The following is a 24938-nucleotide window of genomic DNA, read 5'->3' on the forward strand; positions in this document are numbered from 1 at the left end:
ATCTTTTCATTATACACGTCTTACCAACGTTTCATGTTATACTCAAAGTTAATCGTAGTTTTGGTGATAGCTAGTCTAATTTCATAAACTTACAAATACATATATATATATATATATATATATATATATATATATATATATATATATATATATTTGTATAGAATATAGATACGTGTATGTATATATGTATAGGATTATACACGAACATGGCAGTGCAAGGTATTAAACCGCTAACCTATAGATTAACAAATATTAGTTCATTATCCGAGTTATTTGGTCTTCATAAATTTGATGCCCTCGTTCGACCGACTATAACAAGAGAAATAAGTGTATTCCAGGTAATTAGAGAGGATCAAAGAGAAAGAGAGAGAGAGAGAGTGAGCGGATAGAAGGTTGTATAGTAGAAAGCTCGTAAGAGAGCGATTTAAACGTCTCAAATGAATTTTAGTTAGGTGTATAGATATACTTATAGTAATCATGTTAATCGTTTTTGGATAATCTATGGTAGGATCTAATGTTAGTTAAGGTAAGAAATTTTGAAAAAAAATAGAATAAATTTGCCATAGTATAAAACGGAAATGTTCTCTAATCTCTCTCTTTCATGTTTTCGTGTTAAAGTTGTCGATCAAGATGAAGGATCGCGTTCTGGTTGCTTCTCGAAAAGCATCGAATATCCCGTGTGCCGTCTTACGATAATATTTATGGGGACGGTATCGAGCCCTCTGAATTACCTCGAAGATAGGAAAAATTCAAGAAGATACGGACGAGTTCTCCTTTTCGAAAAGAATTCAGTGCATTCGATAAAAAGTGAGAAGGAAAGTAGAGATATATTGGTAAAAGAGACAGACAGACAGAGAGTGTGAGAGAGAGAGAGAGAGAGAAAGAAAAAAGAAAAAAAAAGGAAATGTTTCGTTTATCGCGTTTTGCGAAAAATGTGAAAACTCGTATAGCTTTTGAAATTCCCTACGGTTAAACCCTTTTTCGTGTTACTTCGGCAGATATTTATCGAGTTGCAAAATCGAGACACGAATTTTCCATCATTTTTTTCTTCTTGAATTACAAACACGAACAGGATAAAATGTTTTCGATCGTTTGGAAAATACTAAATTTAAATAATACGATATATTTGACTCTTTTTTTCTTTTCTTTTTTTTCTTAAATTTCCATTCGAGTGTTTAGAAATTTTTTTGTTGGTTTGCAAGTAATATATTTTTTTTAAACTTACGTTAAAAATTGCCAGATTAAATTAATCGCATATAGAATAGAGAGTGCAACACTTTTGTTTATATTATATTTTTAATACGTTAATATTAAATTTTGATTGTTGTTACTACATTTGTAAAATAAAATCAGCTGAGATCGGAAAATCATCAAACGAATTCTCTAATCTGAGATTACAGATGAATAGTCAGAATCGAACAACACACTCTCGTTATTCTTGCACGATTTCTTTTATGACATTTCACACATATTCTGACATCTCGTTAAGAAACAACGACTAAACCATACGAAGTGGAATAATCGATCGATATTATGTATCGAACAAATTGATCGCAATTGTTAATGCTTCAAATGATATTTTTCTTTTTGTTGTTGTTGTTGTTGTAAGACGTTATTACATTGTTAAATGCAAAATATGTATTATGCTGGTAATTATGGCAAAGGATTGAATTAAACAATAGTAACAAATTCATTTGATATTAAACAAATTATTTATGTTATCAAATAATCATGAAATAAAATCAACGATTTTTTAAATATACGTTTACGTGAATGGATTGACAAATTTTGTGTGTGTGTGTGAGCTTCCTTATAGAGAAAATATTTTGTTCAAATGTGAATTAGCTTTGATTTATTTGTTGTTTTCTCTTTCCAGTTTTTATTCAAAACTTTTCTATTCATTCGCGAGTATAATATTATAATATATATATAAAGGACTTTGTTACATTATTATTATTATTATTAAACTTGGAAGTTCATTGCCGCAAATACCAAATCCCATCATTGTTCCCGTTTCTGAACGCGATCCTTCCATTCGTGATTTTCGTATCCTATTACTTTTAAGTCCTTTCTAATATTATCCTCGACTTTGACATATAATAAAATAAATTCTAAGACAAATTTGCAAACCTTTTTTTTTCTTATACATATTATATGTATATAAATTAATTTCTAACTTTTCTTTGATAGAGGGTCATTCACAACTTGGGTTGATCAAGAGAACGTTCGTTCGATTCTTTTGTTAGAAAATCGCGTTCGTTTTAGCTGCCAATCTTGTCGGAGAACAAGTCCCTTGTCGAAGATCGAGAGAACGATTCAATAGGTAGACGTTTATCGTCAGGATGAAGTGTGTAAGAGAAAGAAAAAAAAAAAAAAAGAAAAAAAAGAGAATGGTAGAGAAAGAATAAAAAAGAGAAATGAAGAAAATCGAATAGGACACGCAGTAAATCTAACGACCAATCAAACGGATGGAAAGTCAACGTGATATAAGGATGTTAAAAATTTACTACACAAGTCTTACATACACACACACACACATACATCTGTGTGATTATGTGTATACTCGTGTGATACTATAGAAAGTTACGATATATGTGTAAAATCGTTCACTAAATTCGATTAACTTTCGAACGTTTCTTTCTCTACTTTTTTAGTATCCCGTCGACGTTAATTCTTTTTTCCTTTTTTTTTTTTATTTCTGGTTAAACACAAAAAGAGGGACAAAGTAATGCCGAAGTTAAAAAAAAGTTAAAAAAAAGACAAAAAAAATAGGAAGTTGGATCGTGAACAAAATTGTTTCAGAATTAAGCTCATAACTAATTTTGAACTCGTTCGAGTATATGATATATTATTTATTTATTTTGTTCTTTCGTTTATCTTGATTTTTCGTGAAAAGTGGATCAAGTAGGGGACGAACGATGAAATTTCTTTTATTTCAAATCCATTCAGAGAAATGTTCACTTAGCGTATTTGCAGTTTCATACTAATGATATATCGAGTTCCATGAGCAGTCGTCACTGTAATTACGAATTCCCGAAAATTTCGTGATATTTAGTACGATCTAAATGAACTTCAATATTTGCTTCTCTCTCTCTCTCTCGCATTTTTTTATGTATTTTTTATTTATCGTTTTAAAGGTGGATGGGTGTAGGTGGCTGAATTGGTAGATAGAAAACAGTGCAATCAAGATTAATATTTCGTTCGAATAAAATATCGATATTTATTTCTATATTATGGTACATATATATATATATTTATATATAATTGTTGTGATTAATCTCCAGAGATTTGTTGTGTTTATAAATAATTCTGATTGTTTTTTTTTTTTTTTTTTTTTCATTCATATCGTTACTTTGAAATCTATACAATTGGACGAATCTTTCGTGATAAGTGGGTTAAACAAGTTATACTGTTCAATTAATATTATTTAACGTTCGAGTACCATTCGTTCATTCCGTTTGTTTGAAAAGTTCATGCCTAAAGTGATTTATTTTCCTAGGAAACACTCGAACGTGCACAAATGAGGAAATAAAATCTCGTTTTCTCTTCTGACAGGATTGTTTCGTAGAATTCTATAACTATATATATATATATAAACAATTTAATTCTCTTAGTCGTCGTAAATCGAGCCATCAACAGATTCTTTTTCTTTAATTGTAAATTCGCAAGAAATGAATAAAATCTTGTAAGTATTCGTTCGAGATGAAATATCATTCGTTCTAAAATAATATCTCAATAACGATTTATAATGATTGGATATTTCTTACGAAAGTAACACATTTCACTTATATTTATTATTTCTTATTTCTATTTTTAAAAAACAAAGAAAAAATTTACATCGTAATTACATGTTTTTTTTTTTTTGTACCATGAAAATTTAATTTCTTTGATTTATTTGTTCTCGAGCAAATAACAAGACGTAATTGAACTCAAACAAAAAACGTTAAAATAAAAATCTAATTTATAAAAATTACACACTTAGGTACCTCTTACTTTTGTGAGAATCTAATTTATTAATTTATTTTTCTATTTTCTTTTTAGATAAAACTAATAAAAATAAAAACAGAAAACAAAAAAACCTCAAAATATTAATTAAAATTAAATATTAATTAAAATTACATACTTAGGTATCCCTACTTTTGTGAGAATCTAATTTATTAATTTATTTTTCTTTTTTTTCTTCTTTTTAGATAAAACTAATAAAAACAAAAACCTTAAATATTAATTAAAATTATTAATTATTATTATAAATATTAATTAAAATTACATACTTAGGTACCTCTACTTTTGTGAGAATCTAATTTATTAATTTATTTTTCTATTTTCTTTTTAGATAAAACCAATAAAAATAAAAACAGAAAACAAAAAAACTTCAAAATATTAATTAAAATTCTTAATTATTATTATAAATATTAATTAAAATTACATACTTAGGTACCCCTACTTTTGTGACAATCTAATTTATTAATTTATTTTTCTATTTTCTTTTTAGATAAAACTAATAAAAACAAAAACAGAAAACAAAAAAAACCTTAAATATTAGATACTTTTGTGAGAAAATAGTCAATCGTAAAAGTTACTTAATAGTGTAACCAGATATTTCGATTGTAAAAAATCGTCTCTATACTAAAAGTTCCTATACCTATGACTAGCAGAGGGTATCTGATTTCTAATGATCAGAAGATGTTACATCCTTTTTCTTCCATTTTCTCATTTTTCATCTATTCACGTAGACTACTATTTTCTTTTTATTTCTTTTTTTGCTTTTCCTTTTACTTCTCCTTCTCCTTTTCCTTCTTCTTCCTTCTTCTTCTTCTTCTTCTTCTTCTTCTTCTTCTGCTACCACTAATGCGCTTTTTAGATAGCACCTTGAAACAGTAGATCCTACAGGATAGTTTTTTCCGGTCGTGCGCTTGGCCACTTTGAGAATCTTTTAGCACTTTTCTAACGTTGAAAGAAAAGTGCTGTGGCTATTATCCTTTGTAAAAGACACGGGATGTAATTTCGATAAGAATCGATATCTTTGCTGGTGTTTACTTTCTCCTTTATTTTGTTTTTTTTTTTTTCATCATTTTTATTCGATGATCGAATTACTTTGTCTCTTGTACGTTCAGTGACGGATTAAACGGTAATCTTAATCAAACGATTGCGTAGGCGGCCATTTAAATATTACCAATTTTCCAAAAAAAAGGAATTCTCACCTGTTAACATTTTTTTTTGATTAAAGATTTCGAGATAAAATTAAAATGATCTTTATTGTTCTCTTGTTTCAAATCAATTCACGAACGTCTCTTTATAGTATGAAAATAATGATTATAGTACTTTTTTTTTCATGAAACAATTTAAAATGAGACTTGTGTTTCCAAACTGTTTTTTTCTTTTTCTTCTTCTTCTTCTTTCTAACTTTACTTTCGAGAACTCCGAAATTTTTACGACTTAGATTGGGTCACCTACTATTACTCGACTCGAGGATCCGTCACACGGTATACGCTTACAATTTTCTATCTTACTTTCGTTTTTTTGTCTTTGTTTTTGTTTTTTTTTTTATATTCAATATTCGAACTACTTTGTCTTATGTTAAAGTTTTCGAAACTTTCGGAACATGTACCGTCGTCTTTTGTATTAAAATTCCATACGTGAAAGTTGGAAGTTTTATTTATTTTCTTTCACATACACACGACACACACACATACATATATATATATATATATATAGTCTTGCGTGTGCATGTATGTTGTAGAAATTCGATTTATCGACATACAACGTCTCGATTGTTTATTTCTTTTCTTTGTTAGACTAAGAGAAGAATTTTCGTGGCAGGTGCGCGCGCCCTACCCAATACACGGATGGATCGGGGATATTCGAACTGAGGGATAAATAAAAGAAAAACGAAAAGAGAATATAGGATCTCTTGGAAAACTAAATTTCAACGTTGATACTGGTCAAAGTCTACTACGAAGGGAGAACAATGGTAAATAATATCTCTCTCTCTCTCTCTCTTCTCTTTCTTTAGGTATTCATCTTTGTCTAAGCACGATGACAATTTCTACAATATGATTACTTTCAACATTTTCCATCAAAGTTAGAAAATTAACGATGTGTAATAAGATTATTCACACATTCATTTCTCTATAAAGATAATCATAAATATCACATACATAATTAATCATACAAAATCTCATGGTTTTATTTACAATTTTAATTGTACATTATTAAAATAATGATGTAACATGTTATTGAAGTCCCATAAAAGTACAATTAAGATAATTATGAAGAAAATCGACGATACTCACACTTTTTTTTTTTCATTGTCCGCTTCACGTGAAATGATCCCCAACAACCCCCCACCTCCTCACCCCCCCGATACATATATTTCGTTAGATCATAATTAATTCTTTTATTGCACTTTTGTAAATAGAAACGGTGAGAAAAATATGTAATAGACAAAACACGTATTGAACAAATTATTAATTTTTCTTTTATCTTCTTACTCCCCCCCGCCCCCCGCCCCCCGCTCCCCCCACCGCTCGCCCCTTTTTCTTTTACGATTTTTACCACGTTTTATCGGTTTAAACGATGGTAAGCGTTAAGGTTGAGATATGTAATAAAAAAGTTTGCAAAACGTAGTAGTAGGGTCGATCATAAATTTTCTTCTATTTGAACAAAGATAAAATGAATGTATGTAAAGTTTAAGCTTTATGGTGTTTTAAAGGAAAACAGAAAAGTGTTCAAAGAATAAAAAAAAAAGAAAAAAAGAAAAACATAAGAACATAAAAACATTAATTTAAAATAGAGTGAAAATTAAAAACTTAAATCGTAATATATATATATATATGGATACGTAATACACGACGTTAAGTTATGGTTCATTAAGATCACATTAAGTATAATAAATGAAAACGAAATAACGAATGAAAAAAGGAAAATGAAGTCTGCTTCGATACTCGGGATAATTGAACTTAACTTTGTAAATGCTTTTAACGAATAAACTTAATTATTAAAGTTTACATTTCATATAAATGTGTACGTCGTATTGCATTTAAAATGAAAATCAAAAGGTATATATTGAAAAATTTCTTGATCTTATTTGTCACGATTGTAAAAAAACAAAATATATCGTTGAAAAGAATAAAACACGATTTAAGAAAAAAACCTGAAGACATGAAGTATCAAAAACAGAGCGTTAATTTTAGGGACCCTAGATATTAACACTGTTTGATTAGACAATGATCATTTAATTAAAAAACTTATATTATCTTAAATTTGTAATGTAAATAATTTTGATTTATATTTTTGAATAACTTATCGAGAATCCTGTAACTGCAACCTATAAAAACTATTCTCTTGAATCGATGCCTGCAGGAAGTTAAGAAATCATAGAAATCGTTATCGGAAGTCTTAGTAATGACCTTGGAATATAAATAGTTTTTATTGATATTTTTTGTATCACTTACTGAGTGAGCTGTTCTCTGAGGTAGCTACAACCTATAAAAACTATGTTGGAATCGATGCCTGCAGGAAGCTGTAAGAAATCATAGAAATCGTTATTAGAAAAGTCTCTCTGTAATGACCTTGTAAATTGAAAGTAGTCAATTTATGAAATTATTCAAATGACTCTACGAACGATTCGACATTTTCAATGTTCCATGATACCGCTTATTATGGGACTTTGCATCATTATGATTATTATGCATTTGGTATTAGTAGTAGAAGCTCGGTTTCGTTCGGTATTACCATTAAGTCTGATTAACGTCGAGTTTCATTGATAAATCGATTTTGAAATAGGTGGAGCTTATCTATTCGCAGGGCCCAGATCTGTTTTAATATTAATCATTGATGCTTTTGGTCAACGATAGGTACAACGCATACAACGCATATTCCTTTAAACGATTTATCGTTATAGCGAATATATATATATATATATCGAAATACCGTTATTAAGTCTGTTAGTTTCACACAAACAAGAATTGACGTTAAGTCACGTTTATTTCTTTACTATACTACAACATTATAGATATTATTCACGAAGAACGTATTTCAGTTTTGAAAAGGGACAAAGTTATGATGAAATTAAAGGGAAATATATCGTGTACGATATTATACGTGACTATCGATATATTGGCAAATATAATTTTTTGTCTATTTCAAATATTGGACAGGCATGATAAAAAAATTCTATATTCGATTCGAAAGAACGTGATAGAATTTTTGAAAAAAAAAAACAAAAACCAATTAAGTTTTGTGATTATTAATATATGTCACGTTTGACATTGACATTGACATAAAATATAATGGCAAATGATAATGACGTAAAATTGATGCAATGAAGAAAAGCATTTAAACGTTCATGTATGATTTAACGTGAAATAATAATCATAACGCAAATGAACGAAAAATTTTACTTGGATTCCACGATTGATCCACGTGGACGTTAACTGTGTTAAACGATCGACAGAATTTCACTATATTACGAAGTTAGGAGAAAACGAAACGAGAGTGCAACTATGATTCTCAGGAGAAACATTTATCGTTAACTCAGACAGAATGACGCGAAGAACTATAGCAAGAGAAGAACGTGATGAATACCCTACGGGCGTCGATAGAAGGAAGTTACAAAGGGCGTTTCACGGTTTTGGATTGCTGCCAAAAATACGAGCTTACGTACACATATGAGTGCATAAGAGAACCCATCAAAGACACCACCGTCCTCCTATCGTCAATTTATTCGCTACCTCTTACCATTGTATTCTCCAATAACAAGCAGAGATCACCAAACGATGATTCGAACTTTTATTTTTCTTCTTGAAAAATATGGATGGAGGTAAATACATAGGAATATTGGAAAAGTAAGAATAACAAGGAAATATTATTTATTTTATAGTAGAGTTTTGTTTTTTTTTTGTATATTTTTATATTTAATTTTATAGTATTCAAATTACAATTTATTCATGTAATCTATTATAATCTCTATTTCTTTTTTTTTATTTTTTATTTTATATTTATATGACTTTGAAAAGATACGTTTTTTTTTTTTAACTAATAATTTTTTAACAGGTCTTACAATCTAGCATTGCTATATAATAAAATTGCTTAAATTATATATATATATATATATATATATATATATATTATCGTATTATATAATCGTATATATATATATACGATTAACCAAATATATGTTTAGATTAAAGAAAATATTGTTAATATTTTGAAAGAAAGAAAAAACAAAAAGAAACAAAAGAGAGAATGTGATAGGACGTGTCGTGTGAAAATGAGCGAGAAGGAAGATAAGGGGGAAGAACCGCGTGCGCGAGTATCGATCGATCTCGCGACGAAATTTCCTGGGCCGTGATGATGACGATGCTGTGTATGTATGTTCGTATGTAGAGATGAATGTGTTGTATTAGTGTTACTCAATAGAGAATAGTGAGAGAAACTCGCGGAAATGTTGACAAGGCTTGCATGATTGGCCTAGCCGGAGATAAGCGGTTTTAGCGTACCGAGATTTGCTGGCTTTGAGTTAGACTCAAGTTCGATGGTCAAAGACGAAATCTATTTTGTAACAACCCCCTACTCTATATTCCTCTATACTAAACGTCCCGATTGAGAACGATCTGAATATATTCGAATGGTTACGCACGAGAAACAGAAAATCATAGACGGATAGATTTAGGATAAATGACAGGAGAAATGTCAACCGATTTTAGACAGCTCGTACTGTTACTTTTCCAATACATATTTGAAAATGATTAAAGACTTGATTAAATCTATCATCGATTTATTGCGTCTTCCTTTTATCTCTTTTTCTTTATTTTTTTTTTTTATTAAATATTATTTTTCTTTGTACGATTCGACCATTAATTTTACACGTACACCTAACTCGAATCTTGGATTTATAATTGTTTATTTTTTTTTTTTTTGTATATTTAATTAAAAACGATCTTTGATAATAAATAGTTGGAAAAGCTTAGAAAATATATATTTGTGAATGAAATATTCGCAAAAGTTAGACATTGTCTTTTTTTATTTAATCGTAAAATATAATTGTCGTTTAATATGACAACAGAATGGAACAAGTGTACATTTTATCGAAACAATATATAACATAATTTTATGGAAGGAATTTTACAATGAAATAATATCAATAATTGAATGACTACAAATTTAAGTAAACGTTTACAAAAAAAAAAAAAAAAACAATGATTATATCAACAAAATTCATTTGTTTACTTGACATACCTAATGTACATTGTAATTTTCCGATCAGGATGAATCCACGACACTGATAAATCCTTATCACTTTAGTAAGGTCTCGTAGGAAAAGTTCTAAAGTATATCTTAGATTAGCATAATGGTAAGTAAAGTAGTAGAAGTAGTTGCGGGAATAGAGAGTTAACGGAGGAAGGGGATGAAGATGAGGGTAAAGTGGGAGTAAGAGGGTAAGGGACTGAAGTCAGGATTTTTCTGTAAGATTATTCGCAGACAGTAAGGGTCGATTTGTGATGATACATTTATGGAAAGATAAAGATGGTACGGGGTCATGATAATGAATCTTCTCATGACTTGATAACAACACAACCTGGCTTGTCAGTGTGCATGACAGTGCCGATTGCGGTGTAGGAACGATGAACGTGCCCATTTACACAGCCAAATGTAGGTTAATCGTCTCATCCCCCTACCCCCTCCCTCTATTCAAACGTATACACATACATATATACATATGTATAAATGTATAAATGTATAGACAGGATAACGTAACTATTTTGTCAAGATAGTTTTGTAGTGAATTTCTTCAAACGATAAGAAAAGATTCGTAATTTTGTTAAAGTTCGGATTATTTGAAAAAATACGATTAAAACAGTTATCAGATTTATTTTCATTGATTATTTAATTCCATTGTCGACAGAGACGTTTTCTTCTCATTGGTAGAGATTAATTATCAAACGGGGGGAGGAGGGAGGGTGGATCGAGATGACTTGTGTTAAATTGTAACAGTTTTTTTTCTGATTTGGAAATAAACAAGGAATAGTTTGTAGGTTTGTAGGATGATAGTACGAGTTAAGTTGATGTAAATTTGTATATTCTTCACTTGGATGAAAATATGTGAGATAAAAAAGACAAGAGAAAATAAAAAGAAAGAAGAAGAAGAAGAAGAAGAAGAAGAAGAAGAAAATATAAGATAAGAGAAGAGGAGGAAAAGAAGAAAGGAAGTGAACAATGTCACAAGGGTGCCCTCTTCTTCCGGCCGATAAAGTCTCTTTCACGTTTGAAACAATCGTCTCGTAAAAGCTTCGGAAACGAGAAATTTCTGGTCGACGGAGTATAGCAAGCTTCTTTTTGCCTCTTTCCATGTTCCTTCTTCTTCTTCTTCTTCTTCTTATTTTTTTTATTTTTTTTTATTATTCTTTTCCACTTGGACCTTTCATTCCTTTTATTTTATTTGATTTTTCTTCTTCTTCTTTCCTTTTCGACTTATCATCTATCGTCCGGTCCGCCCACACACTTTTCTACTTTTTTTTTTTCCATTCGTCATCGTTGTTGCTTCGTGAAAAGTGAATTTTCTTTTTTTGTTTTTTTTTTGTTTTTTTTTTTTTTTGGGAAAAATCAGCTACGACGTGCGCATTCCCATTTCTACATCGTAAAAGAGAACAAAAGAAAGTATATTTCTATCCGGTGGACACAACTTCCGGTTTATTCTTACTCTTTTAATGTTTATGAAAAAGATGAAGATGAAGAAGAAGATGATGATGATGATGATGAAAGAAAAGGAACAAAATGGTCGAGTTGTTGCTCAACGAGAGATTTATATTTTCTCTTTAGTATTATCAGACAACCGTGAAGTATATTATTTAGATTTTCTCAAGAAATGTATGCATCGGTGAACGAGTATGCGTTTAAATTTTGCATTATGTCTGTTAATGTATTGCATTGCGTTTATGTTCGTTTATATATGTGTACGTAATATCAAATATGTTTCACGTAATTACGTATCCATTCATATAGTGTTTTGTTCATTCATTTATGTCATAATTACATCAATATTTTACAATATTCGACAATAAATTTATTTCAAGGTTTTTTTTTTTATTATTACATCGATTATTACATTTTATAAAAAAAACATATTTCTTCTTCTTCTTCTTCTTCGTAACCGTGAAATATTGATAAATTTTTTTACCACGAATATGTTAACAAAAAGGAAAGAGAAACAAAGAGAGAGAGAGAGAGAGAGAGAGAGAGGAAGACAATAAAAAGTATTTCTACACACGTTGGTCTTTGAATTTGACATTTTTGACATTTTTGACATTTTTGTCATTTTTAAACGTAGATCGATCGATATGATCGAAAAAATCATCGTAGATCGTATTGAAGTCTCTTAATAAAGTTAGTCGTTGAACCGATAAAATGATTGGAAAGAGAACGAACGAGTAAGAATGAATTATGTGTGTGTGTATGTGTGTGTATGTGTTTGGAAGGACGTTTTTATTAAACGTTACAGAATGTTTCAGCTGCTGTGATTTTTCATATGTCACTAGCTAATATTTGATATCGAAGAAGGTCATTTAAAAATTTCTATAGGACTAACATAAATCCGAGAAGTTTTTCCAATATTAATCATGGATGCATCTTTAACATTAGATTTACGGATTTAATCAACTAGACTTACATTAATAAGTTGATTATTATATTTATATTATTTATTATATTGTATTTTATAGTATATATTATATTATGTTTTATATTTTATATATTATATTATTTATTATATATATATTATTTTTTAAAAACATATTACATTGATTTTTAGTTACGTAAATGAAATATACGTAAATATTAATTTCTCTCGTTTAATCAACCCTTCATTCAAACAACAACGTTTGTAAGTCAATAAAAATGACTGAACAAAACATTACATAGTAAATCTATTGTTAAGTTTGAAGAACATTTATTTATAACTAATTGTAAGAGAAGTAACGATGGACATTTGAAATTCTTAAACGGGTAATTGTGTTTTGTGGTTTTCTAACCGCAAGATAGACAGGCCCACATCTCTCGTTGTTCTACATCGTAGAGATAGTGGATAGGTAGTAGACATGTAGACACGTAGCTACGTAAGCGTGTATATATCTATATATATATATATATATATACATATGTAGTAACATAACGAGGAAGAAGATCGATCGACTTCACTGAGAATACAAGAACTCGATTAATCTTTAAATAAGAGCTCCACTTTTAAGTCGACTTTTAATCTCATTTACTATGCTACCATTTAATTCAACTTGACGTCTTTATTAACCAACTCTTACAATTAATGAAATTTATTTGTCGACTTTGATTTTTATTATTTGCCTTATTCCGTATTTTATTCTTTAATAATAATAATAATAATAATAATAATACATTTATAAAATATAACTTTTTTTTCTTTTAATATAAAAAGTTGTAATTTAGATCATACAAGTAGTTTCACGCTAATACACCTTCCTCCACCCTTTATTAATTTTTACACACTGAATATATATTTTTGTATTTAATATTATTTGTATAAGTATAAAAAGAGAAATAGAAAGAAACATTTGAGACGAGACTTTGAATATATTATAAATAATTAAATAAAAATTATTTACGTACGTACATTTTTTGTTAACCATCGAAGAAATTATTTTTTATTTTTACGGTTATTATACAATAGATAAAAAGTTGTTAGAAAAAAAAACAAAAAATAAAGAAAATGATCAATCGTTGATATACACAGGTCTAATCTTTGAGTGTTAGAAATCGTAAAATTGACCGAAATAATTGACCTTTCCCCCTTTTCGTTTATAATACGTTTCGGAATTTAGAGGTTCAGGGATATCGGAAATGTTGATAATAATGAAAGTGTCATAGACAATCATGATCTGAAGTAGGGGAACGATAAAGAGTCGTCTCGATTTCAGTAAAACGAGACGTACGACCTGATCGATGTAATTCAAGTACAACCAAACATTTACGTTCGTCAGAGACAACGGAATAAAATGCGTGCCATAATGGACTATCCTCTGTATATACATATATATATGCATGTATGTATATGTATGTATATGTGTGAGTGTGTGTGTATCTTCGTACTTATCTGTTGTCCTGTAGATATATATATATATTCATGCACACGTGTATCGAAATGTGGGTGTGTTTGTGTCGTTGAAATTGCGTCGAACAGGACGCAATTCGAGTAGGAAGGTCGATTGAAAAATGATTGATGAGGAACGAGCAATCGAGAAAAGCCAGTCACCCAGGTCGTCGAACGTTTTACGAACAACCGACAAATTCCAAACTTTAAGTGATCACTTACTTTTTTTTTTTGGGTCAATAATCCTTTTACTTTATTCTTCTTTTTATTTTTTTTTATTGCAATACAAAAATGGAAAATTTGTTCATTCAAATCCCTTTTGTATTTTTTTTTGTTTTTTTTTGTTTTTAGATTTCTTCATTTGTCGTTCAAATATTTTACATTTAAAGCCTCACCCTCGAACCCTCCTCCTTTATCTGGGCTTGGGACCAGCTAGCTAATATTTAGTTATCTAGATATTAACTAGGCGGAGTTACCCCTAGTATAAAGACATTAAATAAATCTCTTTTTAATATTAAACACATAAAAAATCAAACATATTTTCTTTTAATAATATAAATTAGGTTAGGTTGTTCATTCAATATAAATAATACTAAAACCGTTAGAATGAAAATAAAAGAAAGAAAGCAAGATAAAGTAATGAGTGTAATAATGTCAAAAAAGAATTGATATTATTTTAAAAATGTACCAAACACAAATGTAGATTTTAATTGAAAAACATTGAAGAATTGTTTTGCAAAAATTCTGGTTAAAATTGGCATACGCGTGTAGGTATACATATATATATATATATATACTTTTTGAAATCTTTCTACTCGAACGAATATCGTAGTCGTTTCTCGAATTATCGTTAGAAAGTAAGTGGTACTTTTATATGATGGGCTTGCTGCTATTCTCTTGAAGTGATGAAAGTTCTAAGAAGGATTTCTCTCTCTCTCTCTCTCTCTCTCTCTTTGGAAAATTTATTATTAAAAGTAAATTCACCGTAAACCGCTAGATTTATTTCGAAAGCGATAACAAGGACGAACGTTTCTTCGTTCTTCGAGTGGTTGCACCAACTACGTTATCGTATCGTAACTTCGTTCTCGACCATTAAAGCGTTTTCTTTTTTATTTAAAAAAAAGACAAGAGACACAAGTCGGTTTTCATCCGATAAAGGAAAGAATCCTATCGATTGTTATCACTAACTGTGCTAACTTATCAAATGTATTTGTAAGCTATGATGACATTTTTCTTCTCTGACTTTCAATCGAGATTTATATTATAACTGTTGCAATGTTTTCTTCTTTTTTTTTTTTTTTTTCAATTCACGCTTATTAAATAAAAGAAAGAAATTTTTACTTAAAAAAAGCTACGATTCGATCAATCGTTATTATTGCAAATATATATTTTATTCTTTTAACCAGTTATTAGTGCACTTCGGTGCTCTGTGTGTGTGTTGCGATAATCAAGTGATGACGAATATAGTCGTCAAACACAGAGTAAGTAGTGCTTGTTAAAATATTGAATAGTTAAAAAGATAAATTTTTAGAGATGTCATAATACAAAATTTTGTCACATTCTCCATGACGGATATAGTCGTCAAACACGCTTAACTGGTTTTAATTCACGCATATTACCTGGAAAAATGAAGAAAAAAAAATGTTACCTTCATAAAAATAAAATTATCTTGTTAATACTTCACTGTTAATACACGAGAATGTTTGAAGAAGAATTGTATAGAAGAAAATATTCTATTTTTAATAATATTTTACACATATTACAAAATATATATTTGCAAATTGCGATAAAAGTTTGTTGATAATTGTCAATCGTTATTATTATTATTATTACAAGTTACTTTTTAAAACTTACGCTTATTTAACAAAATGTGTAATCTTTGTATTTGAAATTTATTCACAAATGCAAGAAAGTTTGATCATTTTTAGGGGGAAAAAAAAGTATTCCTTTTTTTTATTTTTCTTATTCAAAGGATTAATTCGACATTTTGTTCGTCTTTTTTTTTTCTTTTTTTTTATAACATTGAATAAGTACGCTTGCAAAGTAGAAGAATGTAGATTTTATGTTAATAACTTGGAACAAGATGGTCGCTCGAGAGTAATTAAAAGTTCGTGTTAATTGTCAGAGATAAGTTTCGTAAGTGAGACTAGAAAATTGAGAACACTCGAGGAATGAGAAATGATCACAAGTACCAAAAAGAAAAAGTCAAATATCTGCTACGTTGCGTTTTGTGAAGTACTCGTAAAAAAAAAAAACAAAAAAACAAAAAAACAAAAATGAATTTTTTATAAGATCCGTGTAGAAAAAGCCATTTTTCTATTCACCAATTCTACAAAATACTTTTACTCTTCTATCTTAAAATATCACTTTGTTATTATTTATTTGACTAAAAATAAAACAACAAAAAAAATGCATAATTCATAATTCATTCAAAATTCATTCTCGCATAGTACGTCTTGTAAATTATAATAAATATTTATTTATTACAATACTTTTTAAATTAAACATTTGATTAAACATAAAGAAAAAACATTGAACTATCATTGATCGAATTTATTTGACGATTTGTTGATTAGATTTCGTATTTTTTTTTTTTTTTTTTTTTTCAAATTAACAAGACACGTACCTTTATCGATTTTCTTCAACTTTAAATTTAAGCAGAAACGTGTGAAGAAATTTGAACAGGTGTGTCCTCGTTGAGATATCAAGACCCAAAATTATACTTTTTTTAAGATGTCACCTAGGTTAACGTTTACCTATTTTTGTCCTAAAAACTCCATTTCAACCAAAAGGTTATAAACAAATAGTTTATTAATATATTCTATATTAAACAACAAAATATCAGCTGACCTATATAAATTTCTGCAAAATTTTATTGGAAATATCAATAACACAGAACATATGTGTGTGTGTGTGTGTGTTTCAATACAGGTATCATTGTATACTTATCATTGGTTCGAGATAAATTGACGAAATCTTATTTTCAAAGCAATCATTAAAGAAACAGGTGTGTTTTTGTAATCTACGAATATATATGAACGTATTTTTGACCTAGATCAGTTCTCAGAATTAAATTGAAAGTTCAATACATTTGAAAGTATAGGTCGTGTTATCATTCCTTCATTCGAGATTAAAGCTAAATCGATCTGGTGATCTTTCTCAAAACGTTTATCTTTCATATTGAAGATTTTACAAATTCATAACTCGTTTTAAATAAAAAGAAAAGATCTATCTTATATTTTTGTTTAAATATTTACACATTTTGGATAATTTAAAGCAAAGCAAAAAAAGAAAAAGAAAAAGAAAAAGAAAAATTTAATAAAAATTAATAAAACAATTAAATAATTGAGTTATTCAAAGATTTTCATCAATGGTTGGATTGAATGAAAACGTTCATTTAATGTCGTTCGATAAAATAATCAAACATTCAATGAAATCTGATATTAATGAATACATTTTGTATGGTTTAATAATGAAAAAGTAGAAACATATAATTCAATTGACATTAATAAATAATTCGAAGATTTTTATTAATGATTGATCGAATTAATACGTTCATTTAATGTCTGTTGATAAAATTGTCAGGAATTCAATTGAAATTCAATGATAATGAATTAAAATATGAATAATACATGGGAAATATAAACAATTGTAATAGGATAGAAAAAGTTTGATCAAAATTGTATAAGATCATTGTAAAATAGGTGAACAATGTATACGTGTACTATACATATTCTATATATATATATATATATATATATAAATGTATATAAACCTATACATATACACTATCAGGAGACATCGTATGTTACGAATAAGAGTACGGGTGGACGGTCGATGCACAAACTGAATACAGTTCACTTCCTGCGATTGTAAGCTGTTCGATAAAGTGGATTACTTCCGCGTAAATGGTGCTAAGGATTCGAAAAATCGTTCATCCTTTTTATTTTTACCTTCCGATAATCGTACTTACAATTAACGACTTTTCGTTCGAGATATCCTTTAGTAAAAGTAATAAAACAAAAAAAGAAAAGAAAAGAAAAGAAAAGAAAAGAGAACAAAAAAGTAACATTATTTATAGTACTTTTTTTTGGTTCGATAAATAACAATTGTTAGTTGTTTGATACTGTTTTCATAATTTTAATGGCATTTTGACAAATTATTAATTTATAAATATTGTTTTGTTCAATAATCGTAACCAACAAGTTTTATTTCGAGAAACACTAGAATACAAAATAATAAATAAAATATCTACGATCGTATATTACTTTTGAAATGACATAATTCAATACTAAACATTGATTATTGTTTGCTATTATTATTATTATTTTTTTATTTAATCTTACGACCAGCTCAAAAAATTTTGTTAACTTTGTAAATATTTTTTTCCTCAATAATTCTAATCAACGAGATGTATTTTTTTTTTTTTACAAAAAACTTGCGTGTAAAAATAATAAATAAAACAATACCTACCTCTACGATCGTATTATAATTACTTTTGTAAATTAGATAAACAAAGTTAATCATCAGTTTATTGTCGTTTGATATTGTTTTGATAATTTGATTCGTTATTATCGTTTCGCCACTGGCTATAAAATTACGCTTCATTTTCCAAAAGGGATGAGTAATCCAACGGAAGTCGAAGGACCTAAGCAGAAAAATCCGTGATAGATCGTTAAAACGCCATTTTCCTTCTCGGCTCTTTCTTCTTTTTCGCACATAAATTGAGCAAGGCCGTTCTTTCGTCCCTTCGTCCCTTACGGTTCCTTCCTTCTCGTCGCTTTATGATGCGACGTTCTGTCGAGTCCTGATTTATCGGTAAAATATTGATTTTTCATTTGCTTTACAAATGAGTTAGGTCTCCCGTATTTCTTCCCCCTTTCTTCTTCTTCTTCTTCTTCTTCTTCTTCTTCATCTTCTTCTTCTTGTTTTATTTTCCTTTATAAATCCTTTCTTACTCTTGTCAACATGCAATTTTTGATTATGACTCTTACTGGCTGTTCTTTGGTAACACTCAAGAAAATTGTTAACTTTGTATGTATGAGTTTCGGATTTAACAAACTTCCGTTACCAGTCAGTTTCTTGACACTTCGTTTATGAAAGATAAAAGAAAACAACTTTGAGATAAACTTTAAGATATATATATATATCTCTCTCTCTCTCTCTCTTTCCTATATATTATTTTATTTTACTTCATTTCTATCTACGATTTTTCCAAATACAAATCGTTTAAATATCAAATATTAATATGCGAATAATAATTTCATTTGTAAACGTTACGATAATATTTTATCGAGAAACTTAAATCATTGTTTTAATTATTTTAGTTTTAAATATAGATAAAATAATCATTATAATAAATTGTATTATATCAATTTTGTAATAATAATGAAAGTATTTATTTATTCAATAATAATAATAATAATAAATAGATAGATATAGGAACTGTTCGAATAGAATTATCGGATATAATTAAAAGCTAATTAGCGTTTGATGTGGTGCAAAGCACATTAAATCTTCCAATTAGAATTAAGGGAAAGGTGAGATTCCCTTAAAATTAGAACGCAAGGACCGAGAACAATCCGGGCTTGGTGGTGGTAGTGGTGTTGTATTATGTGTATAGATATTCTCTGTTGTAATTTATAACGACGAATTTATATACCCAGAGTACCACGAGAAACGATCTCTTATGATTCACGAACGAAATTTTATTACAGTTTTGCGTTTTCACCGACATTTCAATATTTTCATTTATTCTTTTATTATTTATCTTCGACGTTAAACTAATTGCCTAAGTGTAGAAAATTTAGCAAAATTTATTTGATCATTTAAATCATACAACTTGAAATAATATTACGATAATATTTAGAATAATTTGATGTATCGTTCGGTTTGATAGATGATAAATCTTTGAAATATAATGTAGAAACAATTTTATTACTTTTTTTTTGTTTTTGTTTTTTTTTTTGCAAAAAAAGAAATTTTTTTCACAATCACAACACTCGTATTTTTAATTTTATTCTAAAATTCATTTCAATCTCTTTGATTCTTTTAAACTTCGTCAAAGTTTTGTCAAAGTGTTCAATTTGTTCCTTTCTTTAATAAATTTGTTCTTTTTTTTTCTGTGTGTGTGTTTTTTTTCTTCTTCTTCTTCTTTACTTTACAGAACAAACGTTGGTCATAGAAAAGTCATGGTTACAAGTTTCGGGAACGTTTCTTCGTAAACATTCTCGTCGACTTTAAAGACAAGAGTTCGATAAATCTTCCGTCTGCGTTTACTTCGTGGCTTTCTTTGAACCGTCATTACTTTTCTCCTTTCTTTCTTTCTTTCTTTTATTCTTGTTCTTTTTTTTTTTCCTTCAAATTTTACCAAACCTCAAACGTATAAACGTATTCTCATTTTATGCATCGAAAAAATCAACAAATTATTATTATTATTATTTTTCTTAAATCAATGAACACAATATTTGAAAAATCTTAACGAGAAGAAACATTAAATTTGAACAAAAATAAAAGACAAAAAAAATATACCTTTTTTCGTAACTCGTTAAAACGAACGAACGAACGAACGAAGAAGAAGAAGAAGAAGAAGAAGAAGAAGAAGTACAAGGAATAAAAAAGAAAAGAAAAGGGCAGAGGGTCAGGGGGAGGGGAGGAGGGGTTAGGGGATGGGGGAGGGGGGGGGTAGAAAAATAAAATTGGCCTTAAGGTATTGTTACAGACATAATTAACAACATTCCTTATCTTAGAAGCGTTACGGGGCACAAGGCATTCGTGCCAATTGTTCGTTCGCGTGCGTTCACGACATTCACGCTGCATAAGAATTCAACACAACAGCAAGCACGTTAGTTCATTCGTTCATTCGTTAGTTTCTTCGTATGTTCGTGCAACGAACGTACCACCGTCTTACTTTCGTAAGCACGGTATATTTAACATTTATACACTATTACCAGTTTAAAAGTTTCCTATCATATATATATATATTTGTTGTCGTGTATAAATTTTGCAATAAATCTAACAAAAAGAATATTTTCAAAATATTCAACTGACAACTTTTTATATTTATTTTATTTTTGGGTTACGGTACTTCGATACATCAAATATTTCGCACGCAATTCTTGTCAATTGCGTTACACTATTTCAAAAAGGTATATATATATATATATATGTCATAATTATTTGTTCTTGTAATTTAAAGAAATTGCAAACTTTATTTCGTGATAGTGTAAAATATTATTTACAGATATATATATACATACGTGTGAAGACTTGCAAAGTTATTTTCAACACTCATATTTAGAAAAGATACATACACATACACACATACACATACGTACACGTACATAGACATATGTAGGTTTGTACGAGAAGGTGAGAGCAACAGGTGTAGTATAGCACACACAAGGGTCGACTACCGCATTGGCTTCCCTGCAGTGTTAACTCTCTCTCTCTCTCTCTCTTACATTCTTCTGATCGACGATTAGGTAGCAGATTTCGAAACTCAGGATATTAATTCCGTTAACGTGCTCGAGTAGTAGGTGAAACTTGGCAAAGTTTGGCTCCTTATCCGATTTTAAACTCTACGGGACGTCGTCGATCGTCTAATGAACCTCGTAAAGTAAAATACGTTTCGCGTTAACGATTCCTATTTTTCATAGTGCGATATATTAGGTATACTTCTTCAGTTACGAAAAGAACAGGATAAACTATCGTTCCCTTATCGTTCATTTTAAATTAAGTCTATATTCAAAACGAATAGATAGTGACATATACGACCGAGTTTCTATTTTTTTACATTTTTTGTCCAATTTTTTTGTTCTACTATACCTGCCACCTCATTCGTCCTATTCACTCACCTCTTTCCTAAACCCTTTTTCATTTTTATAAGTAACTAGGGATGCACAATCAGTCCGATACACACGTCTTTAAGTCAACGAATTACCTTATACCGTCATCTGTTAGAATTTTATCGAACTAATAGAGATAATCATGACTCGTTTGTTAATAAACAAATAATTGCGATTATTAATTGAGATATAAATTATCCTATCTTTCAAATTGGATGAAACTGCACACACTGTGCAAAATTTGATTTAAATCGGTTCAGTAGTTTAGGAGTCCATTGCGGACAAACAACGTGACACGTAATTCATATATATATATATATATATTAAGATTTCAGTTTTTCAATCTTTTGTACGAAAACGTTTTCTTTTCTTCTTTTATTATTATTATTATTATTTCTTTCTTTCTTATTTTGCTTATTATACCGAGTTTCGAATATATATATATATTTTTATATTGGCTAAAGTTGTGTCGTTTGTTTTTTCAGCGAAATATCGGTTAGGGGTGGGGATTGGGGGTTGGGGGTGGGTTAAATCGATCGAAAAAAGTTCGTTTAAAAGGTTCGCCTCGTGATTAAACGGAAATTCTTTTTCTTCTTACTTTTTGTCCTTTCATTATTTTTTTTTTTTTTTTTTTTGGTGCAAGGGTGGGATGTTTTAAGGTCTTTCGTCGTAGGCAGCAGGAGGATACACAGCCATCGATCTTTGTCTTTTAACGAGGAAAGTTATAAGGGACATATACAGTAGAGAAGGAAGGAAGGGCCAAACACCGAGATGGGAACATCGATCGATATCGAATTTCCAAGAGACTAAAGCACGCAAGAAATATCCGATATAACCAGAAGGAATCGAATTTGTGTGTTAGGTGCAGGTGCAATATATCGTTGTATTGGTGGTATACACTGTACTGAAATATATGTATATATATATATATATATATGTATAGTAAACGTCGTTATCGATCTAAGCTCGCATGTAAACACGCGATTCACGTCAAGCTCAATGACCCGAAAGAGGTCGCGAGATTTCGCGAAGAAAAATATATCGCATATATGATTTCTTAACTTTGAATATAAAGGAAAATTCATTTTTGGTTTTGTTTCTTTTGAAAAAATTTGTATATTATATTCAATTTTTTTGTTTGTTTGTTGATTCTCTCTTATTTTCTTTTTTCTTTTATTTATATCCAAATAATTCCTATTAATGAATAGAATTTTAATATACTTATAAGAAGCATATAGGGCACCGTGCATTATATAATAAATTACATCTCTTTTTCTCAAGGATAGAGGATGATATTAAATTTGTATTTCACTTCAATCTATCTTCTGGGCTGTTCATGAATGAATTTTTCAATTTGACTGTCGTATTTTAAGCGTGAAAATTCACGCATATCGTACAATGGAATTTTTATAATGGTTCTTCTTAAAACTCGTGGTCTAGTTGATCTCGAAAGAGGTTCTGTCTTTTTATTTCTTTTCTTTTTTTTCTTCTTCTATCATTATTCTTCGTCTGACATTTGTAAAAAGAACCAAAAAAAAGAAAAGAAAAGGAAAGAAAAAAAAAGATAGATGTCTCGTTAAAAGCAAAATTAACGAGAATAAGAATTTGGAATACGTGACGAAAAAGAAGTATCTTCTTCTTCTTCTTCTTCTTCATTTTTTTTTTATTTTTTGGTTTCTTTTTTCTTTTTTTTTTTAATCCAAACGAGAGAAAATTTCTTTTACCTTTTGAAAAAGAAAAAAAAAAAAATAGAAAATCTCTCGATTACGGTAAATCTCGAGACGAAAGTAAGATTTTATCTAGATGTTTTTCTTGTTTTTTTTTTTTTTTTTTTCTGTAGAAGACAAAGGGTAAAAAACTGAATCGAGTATGCTAGAAACTGAGCTTAAAAAAAAAAAAAAAAGAAAAAATAGAACAAGAAGGAAAAAAATAAAGCAAAAAAAAAAAAAAAGAAGGAAAACGAAACGAGACAAAGCGTTGGTTTCTTTTTTCTTTTTTTTTCAAATGCGCAAAGATACAAACTAAGGAGACGGAGGAGGGATCTTTTTTTTTTTTTTTATTATGATCGTTTAAAAGAAGAATTTTTCAAAAATCTGTTGAAAAAAAAAACAAATTTCAAAAATTTGTTGATAATATCGCACAATGGTACAAGTACAAATAGAAAAAAAAAAAACTCTACAATCTTCGTACCTCTTTAATCATTTTCGTTGATATCGACAAACATTTTGGAATATAATAAAATAAACAAGAGAACAAAAAAAAATACGAGTAAAATCCACACAAATGTTTTGTTTCATAATATTACAAAAAATACATTGTTAAAGTATTAAAATAAAAATAAAAATAAAAAAAATTAAAAATTAAAATATCCAAATAGATGATTTTCCAATAATTATTTTCCAGTTACAAAAAAAAGATTAATAATTTTGATAAAAGTTTTGAAACATTGACTGTGTTCCTGTTTTTTCCTTTTTTGCAAATAAAAGTTCTCATCAAATGTGTGTGTGTGTATTTTTTTTTTTTATTAACACAGATAACACATACCGCGAATTCACACAGGAAATGAACGCGTTGTTATAAGTTGGACGATAATTTTCAGCCCTGTCTGCCGCATCACCAAATGCACATAACTCGTACGAATGAATTATCGAAACTCGTGATCGCGAACAATGAGAAAGAAACATCGTGAAATATCGGTAACATACATTTTCGATACACGTATCATTCGTTCATTCGTACTTTATATTTTCTTCTTCTTCTTTTTTTTTCTATTAATTTATTTCCACACGTTTACGTAGATAAAGGAATTTTTAGTAGAGTCAATCGAAGAGATAAAAAGAAAGAAGAAGCAAAAATGGGGGAAGGGGGAAAAGTATGGGAATGAGGAATACGATTAAATCGAAGTGAATTTTGTTTGCATGCCAAATCGAATCGTACTACGTTCCAAACACGTGTAATGCATCCAAAATCGA

General features: G+C 29.0%; 1 protein-coding gene across 5 annotated transcripts in view; it reads left to right on the forward strand.

The window, feature by feature from the left end:
* Positions 1-24938, forward strand: part of Trpgamma (Transient receptor potential cation channel gamma) — a 68265-nt gene that overhangs the window by 11072 nt on the left and 32255 nt on the right. The window lies entirely within an intron of this gene.

The sequence above is a fragment of the Polistes dominula genome, unplaced genomic scaffold, assembly GCF_049000335.1.
Source record: "Polistes dominula isolate Pdom_NZ unplaced genomic scaffold, Pdom_raw_medaka contig_373, whole genome shotgun sequence".
Classification (NCBI taxonomy): Eukaryota; Metazoa; Arthropoda; class Insecta; order Hymenoptera; family Vespidae; genus Polistes; species Polistes dominula.